This window comes from Mchenga conophoros, linkage group LG2 (genome assembly GCF_057382185.1).
Source record: "Mchenga conophoros isolate Kocher_MC1m ecotype Shallow Benthic linkage group LG2, M_conophoros_male_GT1.1, whole genome shotgun sequence".
Taxonomy (NCBI): domain Eukaryota; kingdom Metazoa; phylum Chordata; class Actinopteri; order Cichliformes; family Cichlidae; genus Mchenga; species Mchenga conophoros.
In genome coordinates, this window is record NC_140527.1 from 14,151,288 (window position 1) to 14,157,338 (window position 6,051).

Genomic DNA, 6,051 nt, shown 5'->3' on the forward strand with positions numbered 1-6,051 from the left:
CTGCTTTTCCTCGGTGTGCATTTCAAACCCTCTGTGAGGGTAACTTTGGATAAGAATCATGAACTGTGACAGCGTGATCTATCTTCAAATATACTCTCAGTGTTTCTCCTGCCTCCTGGACTTGCTGAGCACATTGGTTACAAATTTTGATTTATTTCAGCAGACTACAAGTAAAAACTCGTAGTCTGCTGGTACAAAATTTGGTACAAAATGAAGTCCTTGATCATTTTGAAAGGATCGAGGATCCATGCTACGCATATCTATAAGTGCAAACAGCCCAAAGCCCCTGCTGTTAATTTATGGCAACCAGTGCAGGAGAATATCAGCCCAGCTATGACCCAATCCAGCAGACGCAGTTCAGCTCGGGAACAAAAACAGGAACCGTGCACAATGTGTCAGTAATGTGTGTGTCACTAACCTGTGATCATGCTTTCTGATTAGTTTGGTGTATTTTGTGTAATTGGTTAACGGAGAGCCTCAGAGGTTATTTTATATCAGGTGAAGGTGAATTCCATCCTATATGTGGTCAGGATGTTCATTTTTAACTCCAGCACCACTGTAGCCGGACTGGCCTTAAACTCTTATTGCCGTTAGTTCTCTGCGTTGTGTTGTGCGAATGACCAGAGGAGTCAGCTCTCACTTTGCCAGCTGGGTGGATTTATTCTCCCAGAACTGTTTAAAATAAAAACAAAACAGTACAGCAACTTCACTTTACTGGACTTCTGCATGAACACCTCTCCTCAGCGGGGCCTCTACGCGACTAAGATGCCAAGTGTCCTATTAAACCTCTCAGTCCCTCCATTGCCCATGGGATGGTATGCCGTAGTATGGGATTTGGAGACCCCTGAGAACTTGAGCAGTTCTGCCAAGAGCTCACTTTCAAAATTTGCCCCCTGATCGGAGTGAATCCGCTCAGGAAACCCATACACACAGAAAACATGGTCCCATAGTTTCTTAGCCACCTGCTTTGCAGTCTGGTTTGTGCAAGGGAAGGCATGGGCTAGCTTAGTGAAATGATCTGTAAGGACAAGAACATCTACTGAACGTTGCTTACTATCCTCCGCACTCCAAAAATCCAAACACACCAGCTCCAAAAGGGCGGAGGTTCTGATGCTCTCAAGTGGGGCTCGAGCAGAAGGTTCTGGTGTTTTGGCCAGGATGCATCTTTGACAGCATTTGACATACTCTTTTATATCAGACTCCATCTTCGGCCAAAATAACCGTTGTCTTGCCAGATATAAAGTCTTCACTTGCCCCTGATGTCCTGCAATATCATGGACACCATTCAATGCCTTTGCTCTGAGACTGACAGGCAAAACAAACTGATGTCTCCTTTGTTTACTCAGGAGGTCCTTTGTGATCCGATAGAGAACTCCATTTTGGATCCTAAGCCTTTCCCACTGTTTAAATAACACCATGGCTTTTGCATCAAATCCTGCCCTTTCACGCCTGGAAGGTCGCCTTCTCCTTATGACAAATGGTAATATCTTTGAAATACTGGGATCAAGTTCCTGGCTATGCTGGAGTTCCTCTAGTGTGGACTAGAGATGGCACGATACCACTTTTTTATGTCCGATACCGATTCCGATATCATAAATTTGGATATCTGCCGATACCGATATGAATCCGATATAGTGTTTTTTAATCAACAAAACTGTTTTTTAAATATCTTGCTGCATTTTGTATAAGTTCATACTCAAGTTTAAAACAACAACTACACTAAAGCTATTCTGTTATACCTGTATGCAAAAAAAAAATATTTCATAGTTCAGCAATACTGATCAATCTAATAAACTTAAACCTACACCATCCTCCCTATTCTGGTATTTTAAAGAGTACTTAGCGTAAATATTAAGCAACCTAACTAATAGGGTTCCAACTCCCAGCAACAACAAAAATAAATAAATAAAAAATAGGGAACCACCCCTCACGCGCCACCTCATGATGCTTAATCGACGTAATCAACCTTAATTTGATGCAGTGTGAAAAAAAATGCACAGAAATCAATTATTTTTCAAGAAATATTAAATAGATTCAACATCTTTCTTCAACAAAATTGCAGACTGCACAGATGGTACCTTCCCAAAGGAAAAAGTACTATAGCTTACTAGGGTATATATATTAGACTTAATAGTCACTATATACAGTAATTGACTTCTATTCATTTTACATCAAATTAAAACTTTGGGTGTCAGATAATTATTTATTAAAAGCTAGACATTTTAAATGAGAATAAGAAAGAAAAGTATGTCTTTGTGCCCCCTTTTCCCTGTTAATGCCCTATCGGCCCCCCTGGCTAAACTTTGCTAGATCCGCCCCTGCACAGTTACCAGCCGTCAGCTACGTAGAAAAAGATCCTCGAGTAGAAAGTAATATTAAATAAATTCTAACAACAGCTGATCAAGCTTAAACGTGCTGCTGTTGTTCAGCCGCTGGTTTCCTCTTTCTGGTGCAAAGTGGGCCAAAAACAAACCAGAGAGACGGACTTGCGACAGAAAAGCCGATCAGCTGATCATTAAGCAGTTTCATGATTGAAGTAGCAGCAAGAAGAGGCAGTCGCTTGTTAAGCTTAACGCAGGAATGCTTTACAAACATTCAGAGATGGACTTACACACTTGCTTTACTTCTCTCGGGGATAACTTTGTCGGAGATGAAATGCCGGGTTGCTAGCGAAGCTCCAAATGCTATCCAGACCACTGACAGGTCCCGCATGCCACAGCCGCTCTATCACGTGATGCATACTGCTCCGACGTGCTAACGTTCTGAGATGAGTTACAGCATGTTGCAAGTTTTGTGAGGTGCTTTCGTGATATTTAATGGATCGGATTACATTTTTTATTTTTCTCCGATATCCGATCCAGTAATTTAGGTCAGTATCGGACCGATACCGATACGTAATATCGGATCGGTCCATCTCTAGTGTGGACACAGGAAATGACTCCTGTCCTGGCAACACTAAGTCCTGAACAGACTGGAACAGTTCCACAGCCCTTGTTTCAGCAGCCAGATCCATCAAGCTTTGGTTTTGTCATGATGTAGGTGAGAGGGTTGTTATCTGTCCACACTGTAAAGGGATGACCTCTTAGCCAGTGACTGAACTTCTCACACACACTCCATTTCAATGCCAAAAACTCTAGTCTGTGGGCTGGGTACTTTTTCTGTGAATTGCTCAGGGTCTTACTTGCAAAAGCAATTGGACGAGCTTTCTGCTGTCCAGCTGGTATTTGTGACAATACAGCACCGAGCCCATCTAATGAAGCATCAATGGACAATATCAAAGGCAAAGAAAAGTCTGGATGTGTAAGGACTACACAATTCAACAGCTTCTCTTTCAGATTAGACAGAGCTGCGTCACATTCATCTGTCCAGTCAGAGGGCTTCAGTTTTCTGTATACACCAGCATTGGTGCCTGTTTTAACTCTCCCTCTCCTCTTCTGTCCAGCAGTGAGGGCAAACAAAGGCTTGGCCATAGAGGAGCAGCTAGGGATGAAATGCTGATAGTAGAATATCATCCCCAGGAATGACTTAACCCTCTTAACTGACGGGGTGCAGCCATCATCCTCCATCAATTCAGCCTTTGTCATCTTTGCTATGACCTCAACCTTTGCTGGGTCCACAGCCACTCCATTGCCATCCATAATGTGGCCTAAAAACTTGACTGATGACCTCATTAAGTTGCATTTCTTAGGACTTAGTTTGAGGTTGTGGATGCGCAAGCGCTGAAACACAGTCTCTAGCCGCTCCAAGGCCTCCTCTTCTGTCCGAGCAAATACAAGCAGATCGTCGAGATAGCACAGCAGACTACTGAAGTTCAGATCCCCAAAAATACTGAGCATCATTCGCATGAATGAGGCGGGGCTGTTACAGAGTCCTTGGGGCATTCTGTTGTACTCGAACAATCCCATTGGGGTTGTAAATGCTGTGTATTTCTTGTCTTCCTTTGCCATAGGGATGTTATAAAATCCCGAGGTCAGATCCATGGTGCTGAAATAGGTATTTCCACCCAATGCAGCAAGGCAGTCAGACTGGTGTGGCAGTGGGTGTGCATCTTTGAGGGTCCTTGCATTCAGCCATCTGAAATCAGTGCAGATTCTGAAACTACCATCCTTTTTCCACACTAACACCAGTGGAGAGGCATACTCGCTCATGGACCTTCTGATGATTTCCTGTTCTTCCATTTCAGACAAAACTTGTCGCAGCTTTTGATAATGTGCTGGAGGGACTCGGCGGTAAGGAAGGCGGAATGGCCTCTCATCAGCGAGCCTGATGCGGTGTACAAAGCCTTCGGCCTTGCCACAGTCATGTGCATGCTTGGAGAAAATGTCATTGTACTTCTCAAGCATTTTAACCAATTTCTCCTTCCCCCCTTGACCAACATGGCACAGGTCAATATCAATTTCGCTGAGCCCAACCTGTTTTAGTCTCTGTTTAAGATCAGTGAGGTGGGCATCATCCTTCTCTTCCTCCTGCACAGATTTCTAGGGTCGACAGGTGCCCTGGAAAACTTCAAAATCATCAAGAGCAACATAAGGGGATGCGTCAGCCAACTTACTGTTTCTTTTCAGGGTGACTGGTTTATCCAACAGGTTAGTGACCTTCATGGGAACCCACCTATCACCCCACAATGGCGTTATGATGCGGCCAACCATGATGTTACGTGGCATGGACTTTGATGAAGTGGCTTCAACAATCACTGTGCTCCCTGGTGACATAGAAACATTACTCGGCAGCTTGCCCCAGACTAGATGCTCTTGTCTTGCTAACAAGGTGACTGACTGCTGAAGCTTGACTGTGCCGATCTTGTCTGGGAGTTCTTCACCTCTCCATCGGGATGAATTAGCCATGAGGTCAAGAAACTGCTCACACTCTGGGGGACAACCGCCACCTGACACGAGGCGCCAATAGTCATTGGTTATTTTCAACTGGTGCATGAGAAACCGGATGACATTTGTGCCAATGATTATATCATCACGTTGACCTGGCACTACAAGGATGGGAACAATACAGGTCTCTACATACAGTTTCATTTCAACTTCATACATGCATTTGGGCTTGGTAAGTGTGCCACCACAGCCTACTAGCACTATTTCTTGAGGCAAGGGAGTGGGTTCTGGCAGTGTATTCTCACTCAGCATACTCTGTTCTGCTTGCTCACTGAGTGTGCACGCCATGGAACCAGAGTCAAGCATACCCTGTATGTGGTGTCTGTTATTAATGCTGACAGGAGTGTAAAACAGTTTGTCAAACGGGCCAACTCTCTGTTTTGTACTACCACCTTAACACCATCTGGTGCGGCTGCACATGCTTTAATGTAATGCTTTTCAACATCATCACTGCTGAGGGTTTCAACATCTGTGCCCACACATCCCCTCACCAAATGCGGGCCAGCTAGTTTAAAGGCTGGGTGTCATTAGGTTGGGAGGCAGGGCGCCTTTGAATCGGTGAGCGACGAGGGCAGTTTCTCTTAATATGGTTTGGCTCAAAGCATGCAAGGCATAGGTGTTTTCTGCCTACAGTGCGCAAGGGTAGAATGTTCAGGGGACTGGCATACTCTACAACATCTGGGTCGGGTCTGACCTGGAGGAAGCTGCTTGTCTGCAACCTGGTTATTCTGCGATAAAGCATGGTCAAAAAGGCTGATTAGTAATTTCAGGCAACTGTCATTACAAGGGGCCTTTACTGTCTCATTTGATCCCGCCTGCACCTGTGTTTCTCCCGGGTGCATTGATGTCGCTAGACCATCAGCTGCAGGGGTCTGGATGTTAGCTTTAACTGGTGTGAGACACTTAGACCTGGGGAGCATACGCTCTTTTATCTCAAGCTGATACCGATTCACATGCTCCTGAATCTCACTGGCTGTCCACTTATCTGGTGCCTTGAACTTGAAAACAGCAGCAAGGGTGGGATCAGGGCAGTACTTCACAAACATCATGGCTGCCTCCTGGCAGGGATCCTCCATGTGCCGTCCGAGTCTCTTCAGGCTTTCCTCTGCTGCATCAACTGCCTTATTCAGTCTGACCCAATATTCTACAGGAGTTTCTCCTGGCACTG